At 45.1% G+C, this 17,327-nt stretch overlaps 1 protein-coding gene across 4 annotated transcripts in view; it reads left to right on the forward strand.

Annotated features, from left to right (window-relative positions):
• Positions 1-17,327, forward strand: part of GLIS3 (GLIS family zinc finger 3) — a 444,686-nt gene that overhangs the window by 397,458 nt on the left and 29,901 nt on the right. The gene's annotated exons all lie outside the window — the stretch shown is intronic.

Consider the following 17,327-nt stretch of genomic DNA (forward strand, 5'->3'; position numbering starts at 1 on the left):
ACCAAATAGCTTGGTTCTTTACCTGTCTTCATTACCTGTCTTCTTTTCCGTGGGGGAAAAAATGAGAAGGCACTGAAGTGTCGGACGCTGGGAAAACGCATCCGAATTTCCGTCTCTCACACTGTCCTCAGTTTGTTTTGGGGGCTCCTCTTTAAGACAGTGTCCCCATAGGCTGGAAAGCCTTCCAGGTGCAAAACGGTGCCTTGAGCCCGTAGATGGGTGACAGCTTTGAGAGTATAGGGTTAAAGGGCACAGGATTTTATGCGGGCGACCAGAAAAGGGCTTTTTACCGAAGATTCTGCGTTGATGCCATCCTCATAAAGAGTTTTGGGGACAGTTTTTAAAATCTTGATATTTCGGTCCGTCTGTGGACCTCTGAACCCGCCAGTGGCGTGGACAGCACATGGTTCCTCTTGTTTTCCTCTCCACGTGTCAGCAGGCTCGAATTGACCTACGTAGGGGTTACTCCCAGACATCCACGGTAAAAAAAAGTTCTTGTAGGGACCCCGGTGCTGCAGTCATAGGCATTTGGGGGACTAATAATGGGTTGGTTGAATAGGCAGCGGGAGCAAAGGTTTTCAATCTTGGAAGTCTGGAATTTCACCAGCGATCTGTGGTTTCGTTGGTGTTGGCCTCGTCCATGAGTTTTAAGATGTGTGTTTTAAAGTTTGATAAACCGTATATTTTTTTACATATCCCTACTCTTCACTTAACGATACATCTCTATTTCATAAACTTCTGTGGAATACTACATGTCGGACATCGTTCCGGGTGCTGGAGGTGCCAAGATTATTAAAACATGATGCCGCCCTTAGGATTTAGTGGCAAGGACAGACATATAATCCAAGTATGGTAATGCTCTTTGGATCAGTGATGTAATAGAGATACCTTAGGAGCCAGAAGAGGAGGGTGTCCCTAATTCTGCCTCAGGTAGAGAGGGAAAGAAAGAGTGATCTAGGCATGGAAGGAAGAGTCACACTTCCCAGATGGATAAATGGGGAACAACATCCAAGGCAGCCAGAGGAACACGTACGAGACGCGAGAGGGGCAAGGACACTTGTGGAAGGAGGTACCCATATGCTCAGGTGCCATCATCCACAGTGGACAGGACTGATGAAGTCAGTTAAGAGTAGGTTGGCTCGTGTGGAGCTTTATATTTTATGGTAAGGGATTATTTACCTCTTACTGGAAGCGAAGAATCCCTCTAGCCTGTCTCTGAGGGGAGAGACACATCAGATTGTCATTGTAGAGAAGGGACTCAGTTGGCAGAGTAATTGAGGCTGGGTGCAGGGACAGGGGATGGGGAAAACAAGAAAGAGGCTGTTGCAGGAGTTCTTGTGAGTAAGATGAGAACTTGAACTAAGGTGAAGTGGTTAGGATGGAGAATTTATCCAAGGGCTATTATTTAAGAGGCAGAATCGCTAATTATTATGGAGTAAAGAGGAAGGGCTGGATTCATTTGCGAGTTACACCTCTAGACATATGTGGAAAAGTGTGTCATTAACAGCAGCAAAAGGGGTGTTCAGGAGAAGGGAGAGTGGGAGAGAAAGAATGATAATAGAAAAAGAGAGAGAGAGAGCACATGAGCAGGGGAGGAACAAAGGGAGAAAGAGAGAATCCCAAGCAGGCTGCATACTCAGTACTGAGCCCAACACAGGACTTGATCCCACTACCATGAGATCATGATGTAAGCTGAAACCAAGAGTCGGACACTTAACCAACCAAAGCTACCAGGCGCCCTTCCAGTTGGGTTTTAAATGATGTAAGCCATGGGCTTCTCATCATCTCATTTCCTCCTGCCTGGTTGAGAATCTTAACTCCACAAGGTAGCACAGCTGAGAAGCCCATCTCTCGGGACCTCGTCTCCTTTGTCCCATCTTCTTATGAATACTCATGATGACTCTTTACAGGAATACAAGAGAAAAGCAATCTGTGTATCTTCTTCTTGTACACAGCCTAAAAAGAGTATATGTAGAAAAATATCTTTGCCATTATTGGAGTTAACAACAACCACCCAAACACCTGATGTTGGAAAGCCCAGCTCCAAGGAAGGCTGTTGGAACGTGTTCCGTAGGTGCTCCTGCCGCTTGGCTTTGTTTGTTTTTAATATTTTGTCTTGTTGCATAATTTTAATTTTTTTCAGTTCCCTCCTTTGAAAGTTGGTAACGTATAAAAAACTGCCAGAATAGTACGGCTGAGCACCCATACGCCCTGCATCCATATTTACCCACTGTGAATATTTTGCCATCTTCTGTTTCTTTCTGTCTTATCGCTTTCTCTTTTTGCTTCCAGAGATCCTTTGTTTGTTTGCTTGCCTGTTGTTTCAGAAACCCTCTGAGAGATTGTTGTGAATATCATTGAGCTTTAACCCTAATTACTTCGGGAAAGCTCTCCTAAGAAGGACATTTCTCCTGCATAATCACAATGTAATTATCACACTCCGGAAAGTTAACATCAATAAAGCATTATCTAACATGCAGTCAATATGAAATTTCCTCGATTGTGTAAATAACATTCTTTCTAGCTGGAGTTGTTTTTTTTTCTTTCCTTTCGTTTTTTTTTTTTTTTTTTTTTTTTTTCTGATCCAGGATTTAGTAAGATCACAATTCTCATATTTTTTTTGTCCTCTTGAATCTAATGAAGTTCCTCACCTTTTAGAAAGTTACCATCATCATCATCATCATTGTCCGTCATGACATTAGCAATTTCTGAAGAGCTCAGCACATCTATTTTGCAGAATGTTCCAGACTTGAGACTTGCCTGCTCTTTTCCTCCTCTACAGGCAACTTCCTCATCAGGACCACCTGTTAGGGAATGCGGTGTCCCTTCACTCTTTCGAGCCTTTGTCTGCACTCCATGGGGAGTTAAGATGAGATGGACCACAGCATGTGACAGTGTCATGTGACATGGTGTGAAGACAGGCAACCTTGGCATCGCTGAGATTGAGGTTTAGAAGCCAGAGGGTGTTGTTAAGTAACGACAGTAGTTGTCGAGGTAGACCAGCGTGCGAGGGAGGAGGGGGAGGAAGGAGAAGGACACGATGGTCCTTTATATGGCTGAGCGATGAAGCCTTCTGACATCTGTGGCTTTGCCATGCTGCTGTGTCCTTCCCACCAGATGTGTGCCCATTCCTTTGCCAACCCAACTGGACTGGGCAAGTGTATGAAAGGTTATCTCTTCCGATCGGGTTTTGGAGAGGAGGATAATGTGAAATAGCCCTGAATTATGCCCTGTGTTTGCATTAGTGTGCAGCATAAAAACACGAAGAGGAAATGTGCTTACCTTCCGCTTCTGGTTTATGTATCTTTGCCTCTGTTTGCCTGGGAAATCCCCCAGTAAAAACTCCAGCAGTTTTCTTAACGGAAATAGGTTTATCACACTTTGCGATTTTTAGTGGGAAACTGGCATTCTTTCCTGCTTCGCGGGCATTGATTCATCATTTACTTAGCTTTAACTTGTTAATAAAATGAGCTGAGTCACTGTCAGAAGTCAGGAACAGTCCACCGCGTCTATCCAGTTAGCATCAGCTTCTTTGATCCTTACCGTCGTAAAATAAAATAAACGCAAGTTCTCTCAATTTGACGAGTATCCATTTTTATTTCGGAACAGTATCTGGATGATACATCGTTTCAGTGATTTAAGCGGCACCACACTACATCACCGAATGTTGATTTAAACATTATTAAGGGAAGGGGTGTTTGACTATGTCACGTTGAGTGAGCCAGTGGTACTTAATGACCGTGGCTTCCCATAAGAGGAACCCCGTGTCTTTGGAAAGGTCTATTCATACTGTTTCATAGCATGTCTGTTAGAGCAGAGGAAACAAACATATCGATGCAAATCGCTTCCTCAGACGGAGAAATCTTCACAGTCCCAAGAAAAGTCAGCTGGATCTGTGTCGCTCATCTTGTCCAACACAGCTGCCTCTCTCCATTCGGCAGAAGTGCCCAGACATGGCGTGCTCTGTAGTGCAAGTGACAGAGCTTAAGGAGACCTGTGGATCGACCGCATGGAGCGACTCCGATGAGCCCCGTCTCTGAGCCAGGGAAGACCGAAAATAGAGAAACGATGTGGCCTCCTCTGGGAGTACACAATCTCGTACAGGAATCCACAGCAGGGAATGTTAGGGACAGTTGTTTTTGAGGAGGTAGTCAAAATACCTTAACCAAAAAAAAAAAAGGAATATTGGTTTCTTGAGTCCATGTCAAGTATTGGGAAGCCATACTGTTTTTTATTCATATCAGATGTGACATTTGCTCCAGTTCTAGGTATGTATATGTACAGTCTTTCCATGCCTTTGAGTAACCAGGGCTGGTCTTCACTGATACCATTTTCTAAGCCAGCATGGGAAACCTGTTGTAGCTTTTCTGGATGCTAAGGGGTTAAGGACAGCAACTGTTTTCTGTGTATCTTCTTTGCAATTCTGTACAGTTCTGCTCCTGTCAAAGCAGCCTGCTCACTGTCTTAGTTCGTTTGTTTCTACATCTTGTTTCAGGATCTTTTCTACCTAAGAAGACAATAAGGACCTTCCATTATTGTCCTATTCTTGAGTGAACATCACCCAACCTGGAGCTTGGGTTAGTTCTCAACCCAGAAAGCCCCCTTGCTTCTTACAGCTCGCAGAGACAAGTTTCCCTGTTACATCTCTTGGTTATTATCATCTGTTTTATTTATTTGTCATTTCCCAGATGTTGCCTTGCTAAGTGGATTACTCGTTCTCTGAGGGCAGGAACGTAAAATTTCCTTACAGCCTCCACACCGCGGGCCCGGTGCTCCACCGTGCTAGGTGCTAAGGAGGGTTTGACAGGGGAGAAGGACCCATGGGGGAATGCCTAGGAAACAAAAGGCCATTGCCGGCTCCCGTTGTCCAGGTGGGAGGCTCCTAGAAAAGAATGGTCCCCCCTGATTCGTTGGTCTGGACGGTGGTGGACCAGTTCTTCCGGTTCCAGCCATCTCCTGCAACCCGCATACTTTGCTACAACACACAATTGCTCTCATGCGTGTGTTCACACGCATGCGCACACACACATTGCTAGGACCCCCCCTGCTGTCATCCACTGTGGGGGTTCCCTACGTTGCTTTTCTGTGATCTTCACTACGAGAAGCCTGCTACTCACCATCCATTCCTGTCTCCATCTGTAGCGTCTGAACAGCTCAAAACTAGGTCTGTTAGCTTTGCTGTCCTTTCTTCCCTGGGATTTTCTAAACAAGCAAGAACATTGATATCTTCACCCACTCAGGATTTTTTTTTCAACCTCACACACACATGCGTGTGCACACACACGCACCCCGCGTAATCTTTCCTCTCTCTTGTTAATCTCCTAGTATATGTGCAATAATGGCTAAACTCAGAAGCATCATATGAAACATTCAAGTTTATCAAAATCTATCCCAGCATTGGGGTACGTTCATTTTTTGAGTCACTTACTCGGCTGCCCTTTGGGTACCAGGCGATAATGCTAAACACTGAGGACACAGTGGTCGACACGACTGACAGAACCCTGCCCTCTCAAAGTGTCCAGTCTTTTTTTTATTCTTTTTAACATTTATTCATTTTTGAGAGTGAGAGAGAGCATGAGCAGAGAAGGAGCAGAGAGAGAGGAAGACAGAATCTGAAGCAGGCTCCAGGCTCCGAGCTATCAGCACAGAGCCCGACGGGGGCTCGAACTCATGAATCATGAGATCATGACCTGAGCTGAAGTCGAATGCTCAACCAAATGCGCCATGAGGGCACCCATCAGAGTGTCCAGACTTCACAAGAGACGACCAGATCGACAGGCAAGCATCACTTAGGCTATTGTGAAGCTGTGCCAGGAGAGGCTGTGAAGATACACGGGAATGACCCAAAAATAGAAGTAGAAGAAGGAACATCTGCCTGAAATCGGAAAGCCCGTCGGACCTGGCCATGAGTATGCCCAAAAGCTAAGAGGAGACAGTGCCAGCAATGGGCGGAGCTTCGTGTGTGAATGGGGGAGGAGCCTCTTAAAGGGCACTCGGGACACTAGGCTTTCTCTTGAGGACAGAGATTTGTGTATTTGCCCAGGATGGGTACCCTGGTGACTCTGGCATACATTCCCAAGGCCTCCCTATCCTGTTACCCACCCAGCGAGAGTTCAGAACATATTCTATGCCCAACAGAAGAAAAAATGACAATACACAACCAGTTTATCTGGTCCCCAAGAGACAAAGGCTGTCCTTTGTAAAGCCTAAACCAGCAAGGCAGCACAGGTTTTATGTTATTTTCTGTTTCTAATACAATTTGACACGACAAGTTTTGTCCCTTATAATCCCAAGCTTGTATTTTATGTAGTCATGACCTATATTCAAGGATTTTGAAGAGTCACTTAGTGTTAAAAAAAAAAAAAAAAAAAAAAAAAACAACCATTCCCGGTGAGCAAGCACTCCTCTGACAGGTCACAGACACATCCCACAGGTATAGAAGGGTACGTGACTTACAGGGCGACTATTTTTTTCTTAATGTTAATTTATTTTTGAGATAGAGACTGAGCGCAAGCAGGGGGAGGGGCAGAGAGAGAGGGAGACACAGAATCCAGATCAGGCTCCAGGCTCCAAGCTGTCAGCACAGAGTCCGACACGGGGCTCGAACTCAAAGACTGTGAGATCATGACCTGAGGTGAAGTCGGACGCTTAACCGACTGAGCCACCCTGGTGGCCCTTTACAGGGCAATTATTAAGCACTGGCCCAAAAATAAAGCTTGTCAGCCCTCACCATTGAAATAACTGGGAAGAGCCGTGGTTGAAAAACAGAGGCTTCAAATGGCCATTTAGTCCACCCGCACCTTGGTGTCTGCTCTCCCAACGCCACGTGATCGCATACCTCATCCTGTCTCTTTGGGTTGTAGCACTTTCTATACTGAAAACAGTTATCCTCATCCAGTGTCCCATGAAGGGGTCAGTTTCTAGGAAAGTGACTTCCACAGATAATCGAGGTCAAGAGAGGTGGTGTTTAAAATCCACCCACAATACATATACACACACACACACACACACACACACGTTTTATTTGAGAATCACTGAATGTGATGAACATTGTTCCCCACGTCTATGCTGTGAGCCTAGAAGAAGCAGAAAATCCCAGTATCCTAGCCTTGAAGATGGAGATTAGAATATTGGGTCTTAGACTGGAAAAGCTTGGGGTCCTGGTGCTACATTTTTTTCTTTATATCTGTGGAAAGTTTCTGGTACTTTTCGATCTTTATTCCAGGGCAGAGTAGCCCACAAGTCTTTAAACTTCTTCAGTTCTGATCCATGACCGCAGCCATGCTTTACCCTCTATAGCAGATATCAGTTGAGTTATTGGCCTTTGGACTGAGCATTCTTCTCACAGAGATACTCACCTTACTAACAGCTTCTTAAATATGCCAACCTGATCTACTCCTCTTAGCACACATACAGGGAAATCGGTGATACCTGCTCCTTTCTTCTTACTTACCTAGTGATTGGAATGGCTCCAATGGGGGGGGGGGGAATAAAACAACAACAAAAGGACATTGCTGAACTGGCTTCTCTAGCCTTGTCTGATTTGTCTCTGATCTGTCTCTAATTTAAATGTCTGTGTTGTCTGCAAAACTTTTATGAGCATAATTTTCAGAGTCCAGTCTGTTTTCTTGATAACGGAGGAGAATAATGAGCTACCTTCGTTTACTACTAAGAACTAAAAAGCCTGGGAGTCAACTTTGATTCCTCCCCTTCTCTAGCATTCTTTCATCTGATTAATCCGTAAGTCCTGTTAGCTCGACCTTCAAACACATCTTAAGCCTGATCAGCTGCACTGTCCACTCCCATCTCAACTCTTGCAGTCCTGAAACTGTCCCCCACGCCGGGGTCTGGTCTGCTCATACCATCCCCTTCTCCCCTCACACCACCCACACCACGTGAGCTGTCCTTTAAACTGTAAATGCAGGGGCACCTGGGTGGCTCAGTGAGTTAAGCACCCAACTCCGGCTCAGGTCATGATTTCACAGCTCCTGGGTTTGAGCCCCGAGTCAGGCTCTGTGCTGATGGCTCAGAGCCCGGAACCTGGTTAGGATTCCGAGTCTCTCTCTCTGCCCCTCCCCCGAGCTTGCTCCGCCTCTCAAGAATAAATAAACATTAAAAAAAAAAAACTTGTATTAAAATGTAAATGGAATGTCTGATGATTTCCTCCCGGGGCCCTTCCCCCACCACACTTGGATAAAGTCTGAACTCCTTTTTGTAGGCTGCTGGGCCCTCAGTGGTCTGGCCTTAATCACATCCATTTACCACTGCTCCTCCTGCTTGCGATTCCTGGAAAACACCAGCTCACCTTGCCTCAGGGCCTTTGTACGTGCTGTTCCTGAAACTTGAAAGGCACCTTCACCGGAACTTTACATGATCTGTGCCTTCGTTTCTGGTGTCTGCTCGAACGCGAACCGCTTTGGAAAGGCCTCTCTTGACCACTTCACCTCAACCCCCACCCCCTGCTCACACCCCCCAACCCCGCTCTCTTCTGTTAACTCTATTTCTCTTCATAGATTTAACAGCCCCTGAGATTACACTGTCTGCTTACTGATTGGCTTACGATCCACTAGAGCTGTAGCTCCCTGAGAGCAGAGACGATGTCATGCTTACAGCTCTTCCCCCACCGCCCTCAGCGCTTGGGAATTGTGTGGAATGAACAGGATGTGAACAGAAGGGAGGACTGCAGCTATGATTCCTTTATCATTTCTGGGAAACGTAACAGGAATCCGGGGCAGGTGGATGACTGGTCTTCCAAGTGTACGTTGTCCTCTGCGTCACCTCAAGGCAAAGCAGGAGACGCTGATGCGAGCACACGTGTGTCACTACACCAAACAAATAGCTTGACTCTTGGTTCAAATATCCCTTCACATCAGATTGCTTTCCATGTATTTCTTCTTAATTTTGAAGTGCACTCGTTCTTCATTTTATTTTTTTTTATTTTTTTTTTTTATTTTTTTTTAACGTTTATTTATTTTTGAGACAGAGCATGAACGGGGGAGGGTCAGAGAGAGGGAGACACAGAATCCGAAACAGGGTCCAGGCTCTGAGCTGTCAGCACAGAGCCCGACGCGGGGCTTGAACTCACTGACCGTGAGATCATGACCTGAGCCGAAGTCGGCCGCTTAACCGACTGAGCCACCCAGGCGCCCCTCGTTCTTCATTTTAAAGAGGTCTCGTTCATTTCACCCCTGAAGGCCAAGTCAGCCATCTTTATTTTGTTCCCACCATTCCACACAAATCCACCTCATGCAAAGCCCAAGATGATGTTTTTCTTTTTTTTTTTAGTCCCCTTGGATTTTCAGTCAGGAAAGTGAGTCATGACAATAACAAGGAAGGCTTGAGGTAAAATAGAATTCCTTTTCTTGCAACCTCTACTTTAGTGCGTTGGCACGGGGCAACATGGAGTTCAAACTAAGCCATTATGTTCTTGACATGTATCTGTGTGTTCCTGTCACAGAGCTTCTCTGAAACAAGTCCTAGGGAGGCAGAATTCCTAAACTGAAAGCCCACGAGCCTTTCTAGCCTGAGTCTCAAGACATTGGCCCATTACAAAGTGCCTGGTGTCTGACAAAAGGAAAGGCTGTTCGAAGGAAAGCCTTTCCTGAGTGTTTCTAGTGGGACGTGGAAATCAACTTTATCTTTTCCCCTCTTGTGTGGGGGCGGGATGGGGGGAGTTGGGGGGAACTGGCTGGGAAGAAACTGTGTTGTGTCTTTTTGCAAGTGAAGGTCCATCTGCCTGTTAGTGGTGAGGAGACCACTGAGGGGAGCAGAAGCCAAGAGACAAAGGTTCTTTGCTTCCTTTACTGAAAAAAATAGTCGTCAGTTGCTTTTCTGTTTTGTTGAAAGGAGAAACACCTTTCCTGTTTTAATCATCTTCTTCACAGTAAATGACTGGAATCGTTCTCTTAAACAAGATGATCTCCCCTCAGAAATAGAAACTGTGGTCTCTGGGCAGATAGAATATACAACTGGACATCAGCACCAACGGGGCAAAGGTACCGTCTACCTGGACACAGAAACTGGCACCTGCCCGGGAGCTCAGTCTGTTCCACAGAGTAATTTGTCAACAGCAATGACCAACATTTATCATATACTGTACTTATCTCTGCGTAGGACTGGATGAGGAGGTACAAAATGGTAGCAAACACCCCCAAGCATTTGATGCTCTTTCTGTGTATAAGAGCCAAGGGCCCTTCTCTACTTGGGAATTTTTACTAGATGTGTTTTCCTCCCATTCATTCCTCTAACCAGATGTTGAGCCTTGTATTCAGGGGAAGGTACAGAAAATTCCTTTGTGGTTACTGAAATAGTAACCTGGCATCCTGAAGATGAAAACAGTAAATCACACATAAACAGCACATGTTATTACTGACCAAATCACCACCCAGTTAGTTCCTTTTCAAATTGATGGATTATATTGACTCTCAGGGTCTCATTTGGCAGTGGCTTTCAAAGGCACCTGGCCATCCTGGGCAGCAGGATGGCATCTGAAGTTAATTCTAGAAGTAAAGTTCTTCTGATGTCGTCAGGAGACTCGTATTCATATTTTGAGACCAGGGGAAAGGCACGGAAGGGGCGGTTTTTTATCTACCCACACCTCCCTTTCTCACGTGTACCCCCAAACAACATTTTTCTCCCTCGTTTTTCATCTGGCTTTCTCATGACTCTCCCTTCTGAACGTTTTTCTTTCATCCGATGCACTCCGTGGCAAAGCAGACTGCACTCTGTGCCTAATACCGAGCCGAACAAGAGAGTCTTCTCTTTGCCAAGGGCCATGAGTTAATCCCTTTGCTTTGACCTGCTCACAGCTGCCCAAAGGATGGTGTCATTGCAGAAGGTTTTTTGTTTTGTTTTGTTTTGTTTTGTTTGATTTTTGGTTTTTTTGAATTGCAGCATTTTTGACATCAAATGTCTAAGACCACTCAGGATAAATTCTCTTCTGGTCGGTGTTTTTTTTTTTTTTTTTTTGTAAAGAGGATTTGGCAGAATCAGACTTTTCTTCCCTTTCTCCCCATCACATCAGATTCTGAAATAGACAAACAACTGAGTCACAGCCAATTCTGCAGTCAAGATAGTCCAAAAAATTCCGGCTCTTGGTTAAATGTGTCCTGCATAATTCATTTCTCTGACATATCCGGGTGTCCTCTCCCCCTCCCTGTTCGTTTCCACAGTGGGGAGATACTGTGATGCCCTCAGCCCTGCTTCAGTCTACACCAGAAAAAAAAAAAAAAAAACACTTCTCTGCCTTGGGCACTGATAACTTTGTTTTCTGGAGTGAGAACTGACCCCCTCTCCCCAAACGGAGCAAAGTGTCCTCTAGAACACGATCCTTTCTACTCCCCAGAAACACTCACTCATCAGAATATACACGTGGGTCTTCTTTAAAAAGCCTCGGTGATCATGTCACCTACAGCCCGATTCACAGCCCTCATTTTGTCACGGTCTGTGGAGGCACAGGCAATCATTTTTGAGTCCTGGTCTTGTCCACTGTGATAAATTATCTGCAGTTAATATTGACCCAGCGTCTCGTGAGGAGAATGAAACGCTAAGCCCTTCCAGGAGATGGATTCAGCTCTTTGACTGGTTTGGAACAGAGTCCTCGGACGGACATACAGCTCTTGGCCTGCGTTGGCCCTGCCCAGATGGACAGTGTTGCAATTACCCACACTTCCCAGCGGCTGTTTCTTCATTACTGAAAGCTGGTCTTGATTGTCTCAGAAGCAGAATTCAATTTGCAGTTCCCCCAGTAACGTGCTGTGATTCATTCGGGGACAAATCTGGATTGAACTGAGTCCAAGTGTCTCTTTTGTGAGACAGAAGGGAAGTATAAGTAGATACTATAGTCACCCAGATGAGTCAGCCAGGAATTCATGAAGTGATTCATAAATCGTTATAAAGACCACTAAAGTCTACTAAAATGGAGTGCTGTCTGGCTATACAAAGTGGGGTATTATCATTGGGGGGTTTTTTTTAGATGTTAAATCAGATGTGAAATCCTTAAAACTGTGCTTTTCTTTTTAGGTTTTGAAAAGGATTCCTTTTTTCCCCCCTCTGTAGTTGGCCAACTGCTAAAGCCATTTTTTATTGATCGGTTTTCACAGATGAATTTAAAAACCACCGCAGTTCTCTGGGGGATAACAAATACCTCCCCAAATCCACCATAGACCAGTTTGTATCCATTATTTCTACTCCCTAGCAGCAAATCAATAATATTTTCCGTGTGAATACAATGAAACAAGTTGTTCTGAGGCATTCTTCCTTCTTTGGGAGGTCTGTTACCCCCCCGGGGGAGGGGGGGGGAGAACTGTCCAAAGCACATATCAACCAACATTTAATCCACTTGATCATGGAAACCCCTCTTTTCAAAGTATTAACCCCCAGCGCGGTGCTAAGACGCTCAGTCCTGTATTGCTGGTTACAGCTGCTTGCATACACAGCACAAATGAAGAAAAGTAAGACGTACTTACGACATGTGCTTAACCTGCAACATGGTCTGTTAGTCAATTTTGTTTGAAGAAATACAGTATGTAGTTGACACAGAAATACCTTGGACTTAGAGACAGGAGAGAGAGCGTTATCTGAAAGCACTTATCCAGTTGGAAAAGACAAAAGGTATAAGCCCAGCTTGGCCCTATGAAGAGCATAGCGCCTAACAGAGTGAGTTCACCAAAGCAAACTGGGACACTCATTGCCAAGTTTCTTAAAGGCAGTGGGTTGCTGATCCACCCATCCCCATCGGCTGGTGATAAGGTTCCGAATCTCAGACGCTCACAGGAGTCCCCTATCCCCCTCCTTCACCCCGCGCATTCACCTTGCCCTGCATCTCCACTAGAGGGCATCTTTCCTTATTAGGATAAAGCGAGGTCTGGAGAACAACTGTGTGACTGGGCAACCATTTTGTATCTTTGGGCCTACTTTATGTCATCCAAATAAGGTGGTGCTCCAGTGCCCTTCAGCTAGAACATTATATGATTGTATGAATTTGTGAACTCAGGATACTCTGGTGGGAAACCCAGTACCGAGAAATGAGACTCTTACACAAGGCCACCATATCTGCCCTTAGAACTAGAAAATTAGCCAGCTGACCAAATGCCTTGTTTTCTTTGAGCCATGGTATCCGTATCTGAGTAGTCAAGAGAGGAGAGAGTCCTCTAATATTTTTTATTGCAAGAACTCAATAGAAATAGAATGCCGTGCGGGAACCACAGTCTTACACAGCTGTCAAGCACTGGGTATGGGTCAATGTCACAGTTACCTTAAGTGCACATTCTGTTGAGAGCAGTCCTTCCATAAACATGTATTGATCAGCTGGAAAGTGTCAGATATTCATTCTAAAATACTCTGAGATCTCTGACCTCCCAATTTAAAATTGTTCATAATCTACCCCCAGCCTTCACCTTCCATTCTTGATTTTTCTCCCTGGTACTCGTGTCCCGAGTACACTGTATAGTTTGCTTATTTGACTTCGTTCATTGTCTGCCTCCCCTCACCAAAATATAAGCCCCACAAAGGCAGGGATACGGGTCATGTCTTTCGCTGTCCCTAGTGATCAGAATAGAGCCACACACTGGGTCAGTGCTCAGTAAATATCTCTTGGATGAAGAAAGGAATATGTTATCTCAGATTTTACGATCCCCAGTAGGGGCTAAGATTATCTTTACTTTGTACTTGAATTTGAGGCTGGGAGAAGTCGGGGAATTTATTCAAGATTACCCAGCTAGTGAGGAACAGAGCCAGAATCCAACCCCAGTGGGTCTTCAGTGATATCTGTCTCCTTCTCCTGCCATCTGCAATTTTTCTGCATGTGAACCTCACTCGTTCTGTGTTTCTCCGTTGGGACCTACCATTCTGTGAAACGATGTAAGATTGTTTCTGAGTACTGTATTTACAGGAAAGATGGCCTCTTTGCTTCTGGCCCACCTCACTGCAAGGTTGGGAGACTCAGTATGAGCCGAGGGTGGGAGCAGACCACAGAACGGAAGGACTGTAACCAACTAGCTACCCCGAGCAACCAGACGTTTCCTAAGATGTGTGTAGATACGTAGCTATAGAAGCCTTTTTAAGTCCTTTTTTCCCAGAAGCTTTTTGATGAGCCCTTTAAAACCTGTTTCCTGCCTGGGTTTTGTTGTTGTTGTGTTGTTCTGTTTTGTTTTTTGGCAGGAGGTTGGGGGAAGGGTACAAACCATTGAACCATGGCTCATGCTGAGGTTACATAAACTCCTCCACTGAATGAGTACAAACGGTTGACTCAGTTCTCTGGTTTGCTTTTGTGTGAAGTGTTTCTGGTAAGCAGTGATGTCTCAAAAAAAAAAATTCTAGTCCGTTGTGTGCGTTCTGACATTAACAATCTTCTAATGTTTCAAAGAAGAGACTGGTGAGCTGTGTTAAATGAAATCTGTGAAATGTCAACTGCGGATCCACAGCAGGGGGGGGACAGAGTTGGACCTAGAAAGATTTCAGACCTTCTCTCCTCTGGCTCTTGGACACTGCCGTAACTCAGAATGAATTAGAGTGACGTCGTCACCTTGTCCTGACGTGATGGGGGATGAGCTGTTCCATGGGAGGAAAATTGTAAATCACCGCAACTTAGACTCAGCATCAAACTTGTTTATTTTAGCATCAAAATATTTTAATTCCCTGGCTTTGGATTTAAAAAAAAATTCCCTGTTTTGGACAGAATACTCAGATCATATCCATTGTGGTAGGTGTGTGAGCATGTGTTCAAAAACCAAGGTTGGAAAATCAGCGAGGATGCTAAGACAAAGAGACCGTGAGGCCCCACACCCGACCTTCAGTAACAGTGAGAACTTTCCACCTTTGGCGTAATGAGCTCCCGTTTAAGTGTGCGTGTTCTTGGTTCTTCACTCGTTTCTGGAGTGAATGGCCTCAAACCACTCAAGTTTCTTGAGTCCTTTTGGCTTTAAGAAAAAAACGTTTCCAGGGGCGCCTGGGTGGCTCAGTCAGTTAAGCGTCTGACTTAGGTTCAGGTCACGATCTTGCGGCTCATGAATTCGAGCACTGAGTCAGGCTCTGTGCTAACAGCTCAGAACCTGGACCCTGGGTCGGATTCTGTGTCTTCCTTTTTCTTTGCCCTTTCCCCGCTCACAGTCTGTCTCCCTCTCTCAGAAATAAATAAACATTTAAAAATTTTAAAAAGTAAATAAAACATTTCTGACATCTGTCTTGTTACAAGTTGTCAGTGATTGTTCCAGAAGCTTCCAGGACCTTCCCTCTAACAGAGGGACTTCCCCACTTTTGCCCTCCTCCCCTGCCCCCTCACCCCTCTGATTTTGATGTGCTTAATTCTAGCCTACCTTGAGCTGGTTAACTAGTAAGCAGGTCTATAAAAATTGTATTTAAATTAGCGAGATTGGGAGAGATTTTTCTTTTTAAAAAAAATTTTTTTAACGTTTATTTATTTTTGAGACAGAGAGAGACACAGCATGAACAGGGGAGGGGTAGAGAGAGAGAGGGAGACACAGAATCTGAAACAGGCTCCAGGCTCTGAGCTGTCAGCACAGAGCCCGACGCGGGGCTTGAACTCACGGACCGTGAGATCATGACCTCAGCCGAAGTCGGACGCTTAACCGACCGAGCCACCCAGGCGCCCCTGGAGAGATTTTTCAATAACATCCCATGTACCATTTTTCAGCAGTGACAAAATTAAATCTATGTGCTGTACTTGAAAATCAATCACATTTACACACTCGTTTCTTACACTGGGCTTTTCCGTGCTGACTTCTTATTCCCTGGCTCCTAGCAATCGTTGGATAATCGTAATCACGTCTTGTCACTTTTCACCTTTTCTATGTATGCGTAAAAGTTAAGATTTCTGTTGGAGTCCCTTCCCTTTCCAAATCAAGGACTTCTCAAGGTGTTCATTTATCTCAGCCAGAATAGTTTACATTTAAATTTTTATTAGTACTTTATATGAAGGGACATAGTATATTTTAAAATTATGTTAATTTAATGCCATGTAATCTTACTTATTTGAACATGGAGAAAACCTTAGTCAGAATTAGCAAACAGCCAAATGTGGAGTGAGTTGAAGGCTCAGTAGGTATATTTTACTCCCCCCCCCAACGTCTCTGCGATCAGCATTGCTAACACCTTGATGTAATAGCCCCCACATCTGTCTTCCTTTGCTCACCGTCAGTACTTTATGTAATATGTGGTAGCCAAGAGGGCATGGCCAAAGTTTGGAACTTGTGTGAATGAATAGATAAGAATGATGTATAATTACCGTATAATTATATATTCCCTAGATAGATACATAGATGTATCATTTGTAGGTAGATATATAATTTATGTATAGCTATAGAGTCGGTTTGTAGGAGTGTAAATTCTGGATGACTCCTTAATGGATTCGGTCCTTTTAGTTGGTTGAATTCTCCCCTCTTTATAGCAAGTAATCATAGTTCACCCTATAGCCACATCACCCCTAATTACAGAAAGATGAGATTTTATATTGCTGACAATCTTTGCCTCCTTCCCCCTCCCCCTCTGCCTTTTCTCTCTTTGTTAATCAAACCCTTGTGTATGATCCTGACTCACTTGCTGGGGGACGGGGGAAACGGAATCCCTTTCTTCCATCAAGCCGCCAATATCAGGCTCAGACTTCTCCATACTGTGACTTGTGCCATCCACACATCTCTGCCCCATTGGACCTCGACAGAAAGGAAAAGCGGCTGAAGCACCAGAGAAAAGACCAGAAAACCATCGACAGTGTGCCGCGTCTTTTATTCCCAGATGAAGAAATAGAATTAGGAAGCAAGGCAAAGGAGCTCGCTGCCTTGCTCAGAACCGGAACTGAGATGCCCGTGACACAGGTTGTCTTGCAATCCAAATCCTCCCCCCTCTCCCTGAGGGCCTCCTGCCCACGGGGCTCAGGGGGTTGGGTGGTGGTGTGGACTCCGTTTAGCCCTGAAGCCTGCGATCCCACAATTCCTCAGCCCCCTCCCACGACCTCAGACAGCCTTGCCAGACACATTAGAGACCTACTCCCCAGGAAAATCGCCTCCATATGAGGAATCCCGGCCTGCGAGTTCTCACTAGATGTTCTCAGGGCAATGCCAGGGCTCATTTGCTGGCCAGGGCTCAATGGCTTTCAGAGCCATTCAGTTCAGCACGTCTTTTCAGGCTAATTCCAATTAGGATGAGACACTCCTCGGAAGATACGTATTTCCCCGACCCGGGGCGCTCGGTTACCGGTCTCCTTCATCAGCAAAGTGAAAATAAGCATCTGACCCAGCCAGTGTGTTTCGGCCTCGTCCAGAGACTTCTCTTCTCCAGAGGTTGGCGAGTGCCGACCCCCCTCCTTGGTTCCC

The sequence above is a fragment of the Panthera uncia genome, chromosome D4 (assembly GCF_023721935.1).
Source record: "Panthera uncia isolate 11264 chromosome D4, Puncia_PCG_1.0, whole genome shotgun sequence".
Taxonomy (NCBI): Eukaryota; Metazoa; Chordata; class Mammalia; order Carnivora; family Felidae; genus Panthera; species Panthera uncia.